Raw genomic sequence first — 17,036 nt, 5'->3', positions numbered from 1 at the left:
TAACACTAAAGTGTCGACCTATTTAACCATGGTATCCAGACTGAATTTAGGTGTAGTAAGTTTTTTTTAAAGCAGCATGTGCACCTTCGGCTCTATTTGTCGTATTTTGGTAAAAGGTTAGCGTTTGATTGGTCCATGCAGATACAATTTTATGTCGGGGTGTGTTTAACCATTTATCCCATAGGTAAACAAAAACATCTGAAAAATATAAAACATATTCAAATTATGTATCTATTTAAATGAATGTATAAATTTAAAACAAAACTTACGTTGACTGATAAGGTATCTATGAAGGTTGGCGAGGTTATAATTGTATAACTCCTCATTCGGAGATTCACACACAGTTTTCCACTTATGAGTAAAGTCCTCCCAGTCTGGTTGAGCAAGGAATTCTTGTAGTATTTTACGATATTCTGTAAAATGTGGAACCTGCAAAGATATATGTGTGTGCTTTGGAATATTTTTTGGCACACGTTTATCAGAGCTTGGTCTCTGTCCATAAGAATTAAACGCGGTTCCATACACTTATGCAACATAGACCTGATCCTCTCCAGGACCCAAACGTACATTACTTCGTGCTTGTTTGAAAGAAAGGCATGCACAACAAAAAAAGTTTGGTTTGTCGATGTCATACCCACAAGTTGCAAAAAGGAAGATAGTAGATGTTAGTTTGGTAGGTCGTGTCGGTCATAAGAACATGCGGGAATGCCTGCCACATTTCAAAGGACTTGTCATGACAAAAAATATATTCTCAACGACGTTGGTGCAAGGATCCTCCTGTATGTAATATGTTATCTTTTTCTCCTGAAGGATTTGTTCCAGTCTCTACATGGGAGATGTTTTTTTGGTCGAACTTTGAGGCTCTAATTTTTTCTGCGAGCGTTGTGTATGTCCTTAGTGTTGGAAAAATAGGTGAAAATAGCATTTTTCACAAATATAGGAAAATGATTTTTTCCTATTTTGGACTAGAAATAAATATAATAAAATGAGCGGGTTTTATATATTTATTTGTGGGTTTGTGTTCTATGTTGGAAGAGCTTCACAACGAACTAAACCGCGTCCAAAACGGAGCTAAAATGAATGAGATATCGATGCTCAAAGTTGGGTGTTTGAAATATTGAATGCTGAAATAAAAGGGAGAGTAGCACCTTGTCCCACATAGGAGGAGAGACGAAACTTAAATGGGTATTTAAGTGGGAACTCTCCATCCTTATTGTTTCATGGAAACACACACTAAGTATCCTCGCGAAGGGTGCGGAGCACCCTAACTCGCACTCGCACACGCGCGCGTGGCGTGGGCGATGAGGCGCAATGTGGCGATTTGATGGCGCACTTTGCACTTCGCATCGCCGCGAGCCGCGAGAGAGCCGCCTTTGTATTTTTTACCACGTGCGAGTGGTGGATCACAGAGGCTGCAAGGACCAAGTGGTGAAGAGGCGTGCAGGTTCAAGGCGCGTGACGTGGCAGTCCACGCGCGAGTACACATGGCATGAAGGCGCATGGTGCATGGCCCTGATGTGTCGTGCGCGGCGTACCAGAGTGAGCCAATACGGCGCGACTGTGTGGCGTGCTCGTATAGGCTCACAGGTGACGTGGCGCACGCGCGCATGGACCTGAGTCAGTGTGGCGCACACGCGCATGGCAATGAGCCAAAAGGACGCAACACGCATGAGCGTGCAGACCTGCACGCGCACCAGTGTGTCTTGCGCGCGCGCGCAGAAGCTTCCAACATTTAATGACGAAGCAGTTTCAGTTCTGCATTCGAAACTGACAAGTCAAACGGTTATAACAGCGAATTAAATATGTATTAAATTGCATTGAAGACGTTTAATGCAATTTAAACCTCTCCTTAATTCCTTTTGACTGTTTCGACTTAGGAGCTGTATAAATACAGCTCCATACCCAGCTGCAGAAGATACCAGCTACACAACAGCATATTCAACATTCTCTCTACAACTTTCTAATCTTCTTCTGCTCTCGTCAAGGTAGCCTTCGGGTTGCAGGCTAACACCGGCAGTACGCTGCTTCAGCTGTTATACCCTGGGAAACAAAATGAGTACTCCTGGGAGACTCGGAATTTGTTTTAAGGGAAGCGTGTTGAACACGTGCCTCAGTTATCGGTTTTTTCTGCTTCTACTCCATTTCTTGTATTTGTTTATTTCAGTTGTAATAGTATTGTTTATTTTCAGCTTTCTTTGTATTGTAATCGGTAATAAAATTTGTTTATTTTATTTATTTAAGCGAACGGTTCATACAATCTTAAAACAAATTTTTTAAAACCGTTCGTGTAATCAAAACCATTCTGGTTTGTGACTCAAACCAGTTTTGATTCACTCAGTTTGTGTTTTAAAAACAAATTTTTTGTTGTTTTCTTCTTCAAATGAGCGACTTTGGTTGAAAACAATTTGGTTACTTTAGAATTGCCCTAAAAATTTGCTAAAAACTTTCTGACTTGGTCTTCAAAGTGGGACTTAGAAGCCAATCAGTAAGTTCTAATTATTAAAAATTTCTGTTTTTTGGTCTTCAAAGTTAGACTTAGAAGCCGAAACAGTAATTTTGTGGTAAAATTAAAATTTACTAGTTTACTTCTGGTTTTTGCGTAAATCAGATTTTTTGTCTAAAACTTTAAATTTTAATTTTTCAGAATGTCGACCGATAATGTCAACGTTAACAACACGAATGTTGTGACGAGAACCCCCCTGAACGCCACCACTGTGGGAGCGTCCACAGTGGCTAATCACGCTGAACGACCCGAGAAGTTCTCGGGTCTATACTTCGAAAGTGTCACACCCTGACTTTTGCGGAAGCGTAATTCTTGGTGTGACTTTCTTAATACCATAGCAATCAATCATAACAACACTATATGATAAAAACCAGTAGATGTTCATCCATATATTAAGTTTGAAAATACCACAACATAAATTGTCTGAAACGTCGACACCAAATTTTAAATTACAAACCACAACATGTTTGAAAGAGTTCACTAAGACTTGACAAAAGACCTTAGATAAACCGAGTTTAGAACCATGTATCTCGTCCAGGAGTAAGATACATCTCCTAAACCCTAATTACTTTGGATGACATCTTTTATTCATGACGCAGCTTGAAACATGCAAACACCTGCCAGATCCACTTAGTTCCCTGAAATACATGTAATTTGAAAACATCAACAAAAGTTGAGCGAGTTCATGTGATTGTTCGTGTGTATGAATAAACCTTTAAAGTATGTCTGTATGTATGTAAGCCCTGGTATGTGGCAATAAGGAAAAACAGATCACCAATGGTTTGCAAGGCCAATAGTATGTGTGAAATGGTGCATGAAAACTCAAACCTAGCGGATTTTGCCACGGCATTAGTATGTGGACATAGTCACCACATGGGCCACCCTGGTCCTCATGGGTGTGGGCTCGCTACACCCAAATAGATCTATCACTCATGTCCCTCGGCCCTACGACGAGGATTAATGGCCTTAAGTGTTGTACCCACCACTCACATGATCAAGCAGTAACCCTCCTTAGCTAACCATACCATGTATAAAACGTTTGTAAACAATTGTAACATGTATTTCACCCCCGAAGTTATAAAACTGAAAATAGTTAAAAGAAAATGGGGACGTGAACTCACTACTTGCGTCTTCGGTACTCGTAACTCAAATCCCTTCAGCAAACACGACTACCTACAATGTACTAGGGTCTATTAGACGAACGGGCCGTGCCTTGCCTTAGTATTTACATTTCTGAGTTACGTTTCTTTTATGCCTTCAATATTATTCCAAGTTATAATTACTTAAAATAATAATTATTTTAACTTTAAATTATATTTAATTTTGGAATAATTGTTAAACAATATTTTGTAACAATACTTCTCATATTTCCTTCCCAAGGATGGGGGTATCTCATATATGTATATCCGTATTCTAGTATTTGTATATCTTGCCACGTATTGGTGTCGTATTCCGGTGTGTACGTATTTTCTTAATAAATATCCAATATATATTTCCAAAACAACATATTTTCAAGTCTTACTTTAGAAAATAATGTATTTCAAGTTCGTCCAAGAAAATATATATTTTTCCAAAAATCATATATCTTCTAAATATTCCAAGAAAATATATTTTTACTTCCAAAAAATAATATATTTTCTCCTTGTCAAAAATATGATATAACTTGGTAATATTTACAAAAATCATATTTTCATTTCTTGTATCCAAAATAGTATTTACCAAAAATATATTTATAAAGGTATTCCGGAATATTTTGTAAGTTACGTTCTTTCGTTCAGTTTCACACTATTATGTGTGTAACTTATATATTTATTCCTTGAGATTTTTGGTAATATTTTAGATTGTAATTTCTTGGTATTTTTGTTATGTCATATTATTTTAACCCTAAAATAATATAACTATTACACAAAGTATACAAATATTCACACACGTGTCTTTAGTATATATCTAGCCATTTTTTAAAAAAATCAACCTCCAATACTTGTATTTTTGTAACAAAAATTATGGCAAAATTTGTGTAGAAAATCCACGGTTAAAATACGCTTATAAATACTTGTTTGAAAATATTTTTCTAAGTGTTTATATTTTTGGAAAATTTTGCCATAGTTTCCCCTAAAAATGGAGGTGTCAATGCTATCAAAGCATATCATTTTCTTTTTAAAATCATCTCAAACAATCAACAATTCAATCAACACTTACCTAGTGCCAAAATTATGTAATTTACCTAACAACATGAACTTGAACTTTCATAAAAACTTGTAGTAACTTGGTAGTGTGTTTAGTAGGGTTAGTTATCCTTTAAAATGTGTTTGCTTCTTTAAAAGTTTCATTCTTGAAAGATTTAGGTGTTTACAACTTGTAAGCATGTTTTACAAAAACATTTTTTTTATGAAATCTTCTTGTTTCACAAGTGTTTCTACACTTGTTTTACCACCAAAAATAGTGTATGTTTAAGTAAGAACCAAGATCTACTAAAAATCATAATTTGAACTTGGTTCTTTTTGGAAAACCATTCATAAATCTTAGATCAATATGATTATTAACTCACTTTGATTATTATTTTTCAAGAAATCAAGTATTCTTTTCAAGTTCATGATTTAGTGGTGGATGATCTTTCATCCTACAACTTCTTACATTTCTCATCTTGCTAAACTATGTTTTTAATCATGATTTAGCAAGATGCTATGATGATCAACATCATCTTTACAAACAAATCAATGAGCAATATGCATTCATAACATAAACAACTTAGTTTCATCAAGATTACTTCATATATCAAGCTTATGTTCATGTTTCATGATTAGGTTCTTTAGTGTTCTTCATGATTTTCATCACATATCATCTTTTAACCAACTAAAAGAGAAGTAAATTCAAGTGACAAGAAGCTTACTACTAGCACAAGGGCTAGGGAAGAACACAAGAAGATGAAGGTGGTAAATGTGATGGATAAAAGCAAATGGAAGTGGTCCTTCAATCTCCAAGAGCTCCAAGCTTCTTTAGACACCTTCTTGCACCTTGTGATGAACTTGGATTGGATGATCAAAGCTTGACAATGGTGGTGGTATGGTTGATGGTGTTCGGCCGAGAGGGGGAAGAAGGGAAGGAGAAAGATGGTGTGTGTTTGAGTGTGTGTGAGATATGAGGTTGTGATCTTCTGTGTCTTACTTATACACATGTTTAGGGATTGACCAATGGATAAAGTGTTCTCTAAGTACATAACAAATCCAAGATCACAATCTTATGAGATCAAAAGAAATCACAAGTGGGGGACCCACTTGTGACCGTCAATTAGAGGGGGGGGGGTCTTGGTTGGGGTTTAATGGTAGGTTAGGTAATCTAGTTAGATTTCAAGTGTGATGATTAGTGTTTAAGTGTATTATGTGTTATATAGTGTGTTAGGGTGTTCGGGGATCATAACTAGCTCAGAAACATTAAAACAATGCTTCTAGTATAATTTTGGTGTTTCAGGTAATGTCCGGTTGTTCGGTTAGGTACCGGTTCATTAAAGTGTCAAACTATACCGTTTAGTGTTCTTTATATACCCTTTTGTGACACTTTTAATTCCCGACACTTAGGAAAGCATTCACAACCATTTAGTCATATTTTTGCATGTTACTAGCTTGTTAAAAAGCTGATTTTTGCTGAATTCAGCACTTTTTGTGGTCCTTACTTCTCTACACACTATACTAGTGTAGTACTTAGTCTCTGGCCCATACTGGGTCTCAAAACACTGTCTGCTTATGTACTGAACTTCGTCAGCATTTTTCTGAGTTATCCGCTCACTGTGCTAACTGTGTTTTGTGCATCATTTATGTAACACCTCGTAAAATCGTGTCCAATGATGTGGTGACACGTGTAATGAACCCTAATAAAGTCAAACGTTGACTATGAGGGACTAATTTTGTCAAAAATCGAAAACCTTGACTATAGAAGGACTGAAAGTGTCAACATGCCTAAACTAGGCCTCTGAGTGACTTTATACGGTGTCCGTATTCTCAAATGAGCCACTTGTTGGACGAGAAGAGCCGTTTGCATAATTATTTGAAGGTTTGCGCGATAAAGGGTTAAAAGCGTCAACATGTTAATTCTTACCTCTCAATGACCTTTTAACAAACCGAGAGCTTCATTATGTTTCATCATATTCTCGGGAATGCCTAATATTGGCTATGCAAGGCTTTTATGCCAATAAGTGAAGTTATGCGCAAGTTTAAAAGTTAGAGGGGTTAAAAGTGTCAACATGTTTAATTATACCTCTGAATGACCTTTTAACGAACCCGAAGTATCGTGATGTATTATAATACTCTCAAGAATGCCTAACATGGACTACATAAGGCTTCGATGCTATTAAACGATGATATGCGCAAGTTTGCGCATTAGAAGGACCAATAGCGTCAACTTTTGAATCTACGCCTTTCGGTGACCATTTAAGCAAACGGGAGCGTAGTAATATTTAGGTACATGCTTGTGAATGCCCTTTATGGGCCATGGAAAGCTCGGATATAAGCGACATTTCGCGCTACTTTGCGCAATTAAAGGACTAATTGCGTCAACTGCAAAAATATGCCGCTTTGTGTGGTTCCGAACCTTCCGGAATATGATCATAAGTTAAACATGCCTTAAATAACCTAAACATAGCTTAGAAATAAGCTTTGAATGGTTTGGTGTGCGAAAATATGCTTATTTGATCTTACAGGGACTAAAAGTGTCAAAAACGGCGTAAGTTTGCATTTATGCACATATCTTACGTTCTGACCACATCTGGATACCCAAAAATTTATGTAAGCACTAAAATATTTTATCTTAGTGTGTGGCATGATAAAATTCCACTCGTCGCGTAATTTGAACCATTTTTAGCGTCCGTTCGTGTTTCGTCGTAATTAGACGCATAACGTGGCCATACGACCAAACGAACCGACATCCGAGATACTTCCAGGCATATTTTGAATCTTCTCAACATTATTGACTTTGTAGAGCCTTAAACATGGCTTGGCGGGCCTCGGATGTGTTGAAAATGGCATTATGTAGGTGCAGGGGCTAAAACTCCCAAGCTGCCAAACTTATTTTTCTGGGCCAGACCCCAGGCGGACCGCGTGAGCTTGGGCTGCACATCTACGCGGGCCGCGAGGCCCAGAGCTACAGTTTATTTTTTTTCCTCTCTTGTTTTGCTTGGTGACCACTCCTATCATCTTCCAACCAATCATAAACGAATCCTTGGTCATCAAGACATTAGTAACAGCTGTTATAAGAGGTGTAAGGACCTGATTAATCCTCCTAACACATGTATTGATCCAATTCAAATCCAAAAACTATATATAGGATAAGAACCCATCCAATTCTTTTGTTCACTTTTCATTCATTCCTCCCTTCTCTCAAACCTGGAGCTCATGAACTGAAGTGGGAACTTATCTTAGTAGAAAAGATAGCATGGACCCATTGTAAGTGTCCTAGCCCACCTTATAGTTCAGATTTATGTTTTAATAACCGAAAAGTCAAGTTATCGTATATTAGCTTTGACTTTCGGTTTATACTCTCATGGTCCAGTCACTGATCGAATTGAAAGTGGATATAAGACCATAGTTAGGTAGGTGATTAACCCCTGAAAGGGCACCTCCTAATTACTTCGTTTGCTTAGTTAATTGTCGGGTCAAACCGTTTAGGTAAAAAGTCAAACCTGGTAGATTTGTGTGTATTAATTAAACCATAGATGCAGAGGTTATAAATTATATTTTAACACTCTAATAACTTGGTAATGATTATTAGAACATGTCTAGGCTGGTCCAACCCGACAATTCTAAGTTTAGGGTCGGTTCACAACCGAAAGTCGCAAAAGCTTGACATTGCTTTGACTTTTCAGTTCTGACCCGATTAAGCTTGATTCTTCCATGTTTTAAGCTTTCATTAGGACCATATTATTCAGTAGTATAACCCTCTGAAGTTATATTGCATGGTTCCTTGTGGTTTGAATTATACGCTAGCTTCCGCTATTATGCTTATAAACACCCATTATGCCCTTTTGACATAAGGATGAGATTTTTAGAAATGTGAGAGGACAAAAACCTTTGTTACTGATATATAAGCTTGTCCCGAAAATTTGACATCAGTTCTTGGTCCCAAATAGGAGTTATGCTCGATATCGTAATTAGAAACTTTTAACTAAGTAAATTGCGATATCTTGCATAAAGCATGTTTAAACTTGGATTTTGACCCAAAACTCATTACCTACTGTTAAGATGTTATTTTTAGGGATTGTTGGAATTATTGATCAGATTATAAACTGATCATACCATAAAGTGCTTGTATTATTCGGTAAATGACGATAATACCCTTTTCATGCATAAAATAAGATTTACAAATGATTTGAATGCCAAACCTTTTCCTACAGATTTCATATATTAAATAAATTATTTTGAGCATTCAAAACTGATCAAAATCTCAGATTTCCATAAAACCCCTTAATTATCTCCAATTAGCGATTTTTACGCTATTTAGGTGCATAGTATGGTTTTAAACCATAATTAACACCTAAGACTTATTACCTACTGAATTTTTAAACAAATTTTAATATTATTACAGTAGGTATAATTCGTGAACTCAGACTTCCAAAAATGCACGTAAAAGCATATGTGAAATGACCAAAATACCCTTTCGGGACATAGTTTGGCCATAAATGGTAAACCTCACATATGTATGATATCTTACTGATGTAATGAGATAAAATAAATATTTTTACTAATTAGAAAGGACCAGAACTTCAGTTTGTTATAAAATCCTTTTATAAGTATTAAAATGACCAAAATGCCCCTACGGGACTTAAAATGGTTTTAAATACTTTTTGGGCATATATGTTGACATCCTACTAATTTATTGACATATTCTAAGCATAATAACATATTGAACTTGTATATGATTCATTTGGTTACCCGTTACGCATTTTTCGCGTTCAGATCGGTTTATGTAACTAGTTTACGTATGTTTGCCGAAACGGGTTTAACCTTATCGTTTTTGTCTCAAAAACCGGAATGTGTTTAGTTTACCCATATTATACAAGTATCCAAACTTGTTGGGTCTAAATAACATTCTATTCCGGTCATCGCTTGATCTAAGCGTGTCGTACCGCTTTAGATACTTTAAGCTAGCCGGTCTAAGTCTATGACTTAAATAAAGACCGTTAGTATTCTGAATTGGTTATATATTACCATCACTCCAGACTAGAGCTACCCGGTAAAAGCTACCTGCATTTAGATAGATTGGATACGACTGAGTTATTTTTGCTGTGAATCAAGTATTAGCTCAGGTAAATACTTTTAACTTATTTTCCCTTATACGGGTTTGGGATACGGTAGATTAATACCGCTTGGTCGGGTGTGGATCAATCAAAGGCCGGATTGTGGCTAGTAAATCCACAAAACTTGTTTTGATACTGTTCTGTTGATGACTTAAACATTGGGGGTTAACGACCGTGTCCTGGATATATCCTTGGTTCATTCATTTGTAAATGGCCACGACTTATGCACAGGGTGTAGGCATACACCGAAAAGATGCCAATAATAAATTATTGATTAACCACAAGTTGGGGATAACTCCTTTATGGGTTTTAAAAGTGGTGTGTCGTTTAATCATGTCTCAGTCTCTGTACTAGGCCCTAGATGTACGGTAAACATGTAATTCAGTATACAAGATTTTTATTATGAATTGTCCCAAGTTATAAAAGGTTTTGTGCCTTGTGCACTTAAATCAATTTTTATAAACTCTTTTCAAATGAGTCAGTTAAATTGTATTTACCAGTGAAAACTGACGTATTTTCAAAAGGCTAAGTGGCAGGTACTACTCGTAATAGGCTGGGAGTTGCTCGGTGTCAAAAAAGAGGATCTTGCAAATCCTTAAAGATGCCATAAAGCCTGCTAAGCTTCATTTTAAACATTCTGTGTTGATCCTCCTGTGGATTCGATATTACAGACTCGTCTATAATAAATACTTTGATATTTTCAGACATTTGAGTTTGTAATAATATTTTATATTCCAAGACTTCCGCTGTGCTATTCTGTGTGTGTTTGACCATGAAGATATCAACTACGTCACGATACTCCCCACCGGGCCCACCGGTGATATGTGGAAATATCGGGGTGTGACAGGTTGGTATCAGAGCCAACATTGAGTGAATTAAACACTAGTCTTTTGTGTTTAATCTCAATGACACAGTAGCATATTCCTTAGACCTTTTGAGTCTAGACTTAACATAGGAATGCTCTCATCCCTAATAAGTAAACATTGTTTTCGATTTTATATATTTTAAATAAGTCACCGAGCATGGAAGCCGTTAATAGAGATTTTCCTCATCCGAAGCCAAGGAATGCCAAGCTTCACCCTACGGCTGGAATAAGCGTGCGACCAGTTTGGAGGAAGACCTTTATGGATTCATTCCCACAACCAAACCCATCTGATTTGGAATCAGACTTCAGAGTCCATACCGGAGGTCCCTGAGGCTCAAATTTTAAAGTCTGCGCCAGTGGAGTCCATACCAGGTGGCCCCTAAGGCTCCCGTTTTGAAAATAATACCAGTGGATCTTAATGATCCATATTCCTTACCTTCAAGTTTTGAAATCCCAAGATTTGGATTGTATCAGTCAAAACCCAATCCGTAATCCATATTATACCTTTAACCATTGAATCCTTGAATTCTATTTCCGTAACGGATCCTGATTGGAATATCTGCATTATTCACTAAGGTCTTTTGTACCTTCACCATGTATGGTAAACACAGAAGAGAAACAATCGAATGGAGCAAGGAAGACATTAGATAATCATTCCTTCATAATATTCTTTGTCTTTTAAGTCCTTAAAAGGACCTATCTCTTTTATTTAGTCCCTGTGTGGACATACCTTTGACTTAAGACCCTATATGGGCATTTGCTATTTAGTCCTCTCATGGACTTGATATTTCGATATAGTCCTCTCATGGACATTATATTCCTTCATAGTCCTTTCATGGACATAGTATTTCATTAAAAGTCTTTTCATAGACATATTATTTTATCAGAGTCCCCTGGCGGACATAATAATTCATCATAGTCCTTTCGCGAACATATTATTTCATCATAAAGTCCCTTCGAGGGCAATTGTATATTGACGTCCCTTCATGGACATGTTATATCATAAAAGTCCTTATATGGACATATTTTATAGTCCCTTTTCGGACTTATATTTCCCTTTTGGTCCCTGCATGGACTAGGGTTATTTAAAAGTCCCTGTGAGGACATCTGTACAACAAAGCCCTTTTGTGTGCACGCTGTACCAATATAGTCATTTTATGGACATGTTATTTCATTAAGATCCCTTTGGGGATACGCTATTTTGAATTAGTCCCTTTTGAGGACATTGATATTTCATTATAATCCATAATTGGATTTGTAATATTTTATAGTCCTTATACGGACTTATATTTTTCTTTAAGTCCTCCGTGGATAAATATATTACTAAAAGTCCTGTTTAAGGCACTACTATAAATTCCTAATAATCTAGGAAAGTTTTGAAAATTTTATGTAGGTATTCATTTCGTCCCTTATCCAACAATAGTTCTGAATTTACTCGAACTTTATCGATCAGCTGAAATATTTCAAAAGATCCTCTTAATGGTATAACCTAGCCTATATGTTTATAAACATGGCTATGATGGTAAAACCCTCTTAAGATAATTAATCCTTGTTAACATCTGAGAACATTTTAACATTCCTGGCTGTGTGACTTGAGAGACCACACTAGCTTCCAAAAGTACTTGGACTTTTTCCAAAGCCACCTTCATAGCCTATATGATCAATACGAATCACGGCTATTAAACAACAGTATGAAGAATACATCAAAACATCCAATTAAGATGTATGCCATTGGGCGAAGGTGTATTCATGACAATGATAGTTTTATTTTATAAACTTCTTGTCAAAAGGCGATGAACTATGCTCGACCCTTAAAGATCACTGATCCAAGAGATCATTGATTATGTTTTCATTGTCCTTTGCGACAAGGCCTTCGTGCCATATAATCATCTATGTCTTTCATGACTAGGCTTTATGCCATATATTTATACGTCCTTCGCGACGGGCATTTATGCCATATATGTATATAATTATAATAAAAGTCATGTAAGGCTAGCCTTCGAGCTATTCTTAATTGTCCTTGTGACAAAGACAATTGTGACATTATGATCCTCTGTCAAACAGGTAATGAACTCATTCCAAACCTTAAGCGCCGTTAATGGTCCTTTTGAGATCTAGACTAAATGTAATGGATATACGTTCAAATAACATTCATTAGGAATGTTTGGAAAATAAAAGCCTATACGGCTTATGGATGCCGTGGCTGATCTATGTCAGGTCATCAGGATGATGACTAACAATGTCGTGGCTGATCTATGTCAGGTCATCAGGATGATGACTAACAATTGCTTAACGTGCTGGTTAGTACCAACTTTCGAGTATGGAAAACTCGAATGAAGTGGATAGCAGTCGCGATTCTATTGATGCGACAAAAGCTAATAATGCTACAAATGTAAACCTCAATATTAATGGAGTTAATCTCCAAGCTGTAATGGACACAACAGTTTGAAAGACCATGGAAAAGGTCATGAAACAATTCAAAGAGCCGAATGCTTCTCGCTCTGAGTTTCATTCAAAACCTCAATCAATGGCTCGTGAAAAGAGTTTGTTCGCACTTCGAATGTGAAGGATGAACCAGGGGGAGGATAACTCCCAGAAATCGAAGAAAAAGAGCAAATTACGGGCTTAATAAGAACTATCATAAGTTCAGTAAGAAGCCTGTATGTAAGACTTGTTATAAAAGACACTGGGGACAGTGTCGAATAGATCAAAGACCAAAGCAGTGTGGCATCTGCAAAGGAAATGGTCAACAGTCCCCTGAATATAGGGACATAAAGAATGCAGTCTGTCACGACTGTAGTAAGTAAGGCCACATCAGAATTATATGCCATAAAGCTGCCAAAGAAGGTGCAGCTAAGTCTGGAAAGGCTAAGGAAGGAATTGCCTGAACTCACCTGATGAATGCCAAGAGGCAGTGCATGATGCCATCCAGTACATTTCTTGTCATTTTGACAATGATAATTTCTGCTAGGTATCCTGTTTTAATACAGGCAATAACAAGTCTTTCATAGACCATAAGCATAGCAAAACCTTGATGATATTCATAAGAACTCTCGCTTATAAGTCAGGTAGAGCTTACCACTGAAACCTGAGAGACCGGTTCTTCTATTATCGGCGATGATCTTTCTGTATAATCTAAGAGTACTCTTTCTTTGAATAGAGTACGACAATATATGTTATTTTAATTATTTTTCTTATTTTTCTCATTAATTTTATCAACTGCGAGTGCCAACTATGATTGACAAAAGCGCCATATGAAGATTGTGTATCCCAGTGCCTCCCATAAATTATGTCCATGCCTGATCAGTATGGAAGTTTAATGCATGGGGCCACTAAGATATTCTAATGGTCATATTGTACTAAAGTCAGCTAGTGGTATTCAAAGAAGATATCCATAATAGAAATGCCTAAGTAGGCGTCTCTACTTAAGGCATCCGTGCACTCGTAAATCAAATGCGTCATTTGCATGGCACGAGCGACGGTAAGTGGACCGACGTCGAAGATTGAAGCTACCTCTATCATATTTGGATAACTTGATCTCTTCTCAGTTGAACTACCCTGTTTGACCTCTAGAGAGGCAAAATGGAATTAGGATTTACATCCTATTAAGAGCTGTATCTACTACAGAAGCTCCATATCGGTTAGCATCAACGGAAATAGAAGAACCGAGAGCTAACTAGATGAGTATTTTTGGAGAAAGGCTTGTACAACCTAGCTCGTCATCTTAAGAGCTCTGATTATGGTTGATAAAGGAAAGCACGATGCAATACGCTTGTGCATTAATTTCTGCAATCTACTAGGAAGCGATTAAGAATCATATTAGTTGCCCAGGATCGTCGACTTGTTCGAATAACCATGAGGGGATAGTTGATTCCTTAAGATTGATTCGGGTAGTAGCTGGAATAACTATCCCACCCTGAATAAGTTCTTTTAACCAAAAGCGTTATATAAGCATCAAAGCTGCTCCTTTGGAGACCTTATTTGGGAGAAATAGCCAACGCCCATTTGTTGGGCAGGAAATTGGGGAAAGCTCATTTATCAGGATCTGAGATTTGTCTTAAGGACGACGGATAGGATATTATGGATCCGTAATCGTCTAAAAACTGCCAATAAATGGCAAAAGAGCAATGCGAACAAAAGGCGCAAATCTCTTAAAGTTTCAATTGGGGAACAAGGCTCTATCGAAAATATCAAATATGAAAGAATACAATACATTTCGGTATATAGAGCAAGTTAAGCCTTGGATATATAAATCATTCGAGATCATCGAATGTGATGGCAGTATAGCTCATAAGTTAAACTTTCCTAAGGAGCTCAGTGGAATTCACGATGTGTTCCACATTTCTAACTTAAAGAAATGCCTAGCTGATAAATCGCTAGAAATGTCTCATGAAGACGTATAGATTGATGAAAGCCTGAGGTTTATGGAAAGACCTATATCGATCAAGGATCGACAGGTTAAGAAACTCCGAAAAGAAGCATGCACCTATTGGATAGGTCAACTGGAATACCCGTAAGGGTCCCTAAATGACTGTGGAAGTTAAGTTCAGTTTACGACAGAAAGTACTTCCATCTTTTTGAGCAAATCTCGGGGTCGAGATTTCTTTTAAGGGGGTGAGGATGTAACACCTCGTAAAATCGTGTCCAATGATGTGGTGACACGTGTAATGAACCCTAATAAAGTCAAACGTTGACTATGAGGGACTAATTTTGTCAAAAATCGAAAACCTTGACTATAGAAGGACTGAAAGTGTCAACATGCCTAAACTAGGCCTCTGAGTGACCTTATACGGTGTCCGTATTCTCAAATGAGCCACTTGTTGGACGAGAAGAGCCGTTTGCATAATTATTTGAAGGTTTGCGCGATAAAGGGTTAAAAGCGTCAACATGTTAATTCTTACCTCTGGATGACCTTTTAACAAACCGAGAGCTTCATTATGTTTCATCAAATTCTCGGGAATGCCTAATATTGGCTATGCAAGGCTTTTATGCCAATAAGTGAAGTTATGCGCAAGTTTAAAAGTTAGAGGGGATAAAAGTGTCAACATGTTTAATTATACCTCTGAATGACCTTTTAACGAACCCAAAGCATCGTGATGTATTATAATACTCTCAAGAATGCCTAACAAGGACTACATAAGGCTTCGATGCTATTAAACGATGATATGCGCAAGTTTGCGAATTAGAGGGACCAATAGCGTCAACTTTTGAATCTACGCCTTTCGGTGACCATTTAAGCAAACGGGAGCGTAGTAATATTTAGGTATATGCTTGGGAATACAAAATTCGAATTGGTTCCTGGTCCTGGTCAATGCCCTTTATGGGCCATGGAAAGCTCGGATATAATTAAGCGACATTTCGCGCTACTTTGCGCAATTAAAGGACTAATTGCGTCAACTGCAAAAATATGCCGCTTCGTGTGGTACCGAACCTTCCGGAATATGATCATAAGTTAAACATGCCTTAAATAACCTAAACATATCTTAGAAATAAGCTTTGAATGGTTTGGTGTGCGAAAATATGCTTATTTGATCTTACAGGAACTAAAAGTGTCAAAACGGCGTAAGTTTGCATTTATGCACATATCTTACGTTCTGACCACATCTGGACACCCAAAAATTTATGTAAGCACTAAAATATTTTATTTTAGTGTGTGGCATTATAAAATTCCACTCATCGCGTAATTTGAACCATTTTTAGCATCCGTTCGTGTTTCGTCTTAATTAGACGCATAACGTGGCCATACGACCAAACGAACGGACATCCGAGATACTTCCGGGCATATTTTGAATCCTCTAAACATTATTGACCTTGTAGAGCCTTAAACATGGCTTGGCGGGCCTCAGATGTGTTGAAAATGGCATTATGTAAGTGTAGGGGCTAAAACTGCCAAGCTGCCAAACTTATTTTTCTAGGCCAGACCCCAGGCGGGCCGCGTGAGCCTGGGCTGCACATCTACGCGGGCCGCGAGGCCCAGAGCTGCAGTTTATTTTTTTTCCTCTCTTGTTTTGCTTGGTGACCACTCCTATCATCTTCCAACCAATCATAAACGAATCCTCGGTCATCAAGACATTAGTAACAGCTGTTATAACAGGTGTAAGGACCTGATTAATCCTCCTAACACATGTATTGATCCAATTCAAATCCAAAAACTATATATAGGATAAGAACCCATCCAATCTTTTGTTCACTTTTCATTCATTCCTCCCTTCTCTCAAATCTGGAGCTCATGAACTGAAGTGGGAACTTATCTTAGTAGAAAAGATAGCATGGACCCATTGTAAGTGTCCTAGCCCACCTTATAGTTCAGATTTATGTTTTAATAACCGAAAAGTCAAGTTATGATATATTAGCTTTGACTTTCGGTTTATACTCTCATGGTC

Source organism: Helianthus annuus, chromosome 6, assembly GCF_002127325.2.
Source record: "Helianthus annuus cultivar XRQ/B chromosome 6, HanXRQr2.0-SUNRISE, whole genome shotgun sequence".
NCBI lineage: Eukaryota > Viridiplantae > Streptophyta > Magnoliopsida > Asterales > Asteraceae > Helianthus > Helianthus annuus.
Note: the sequence above shows the minus strand (reverse complement) of the source record.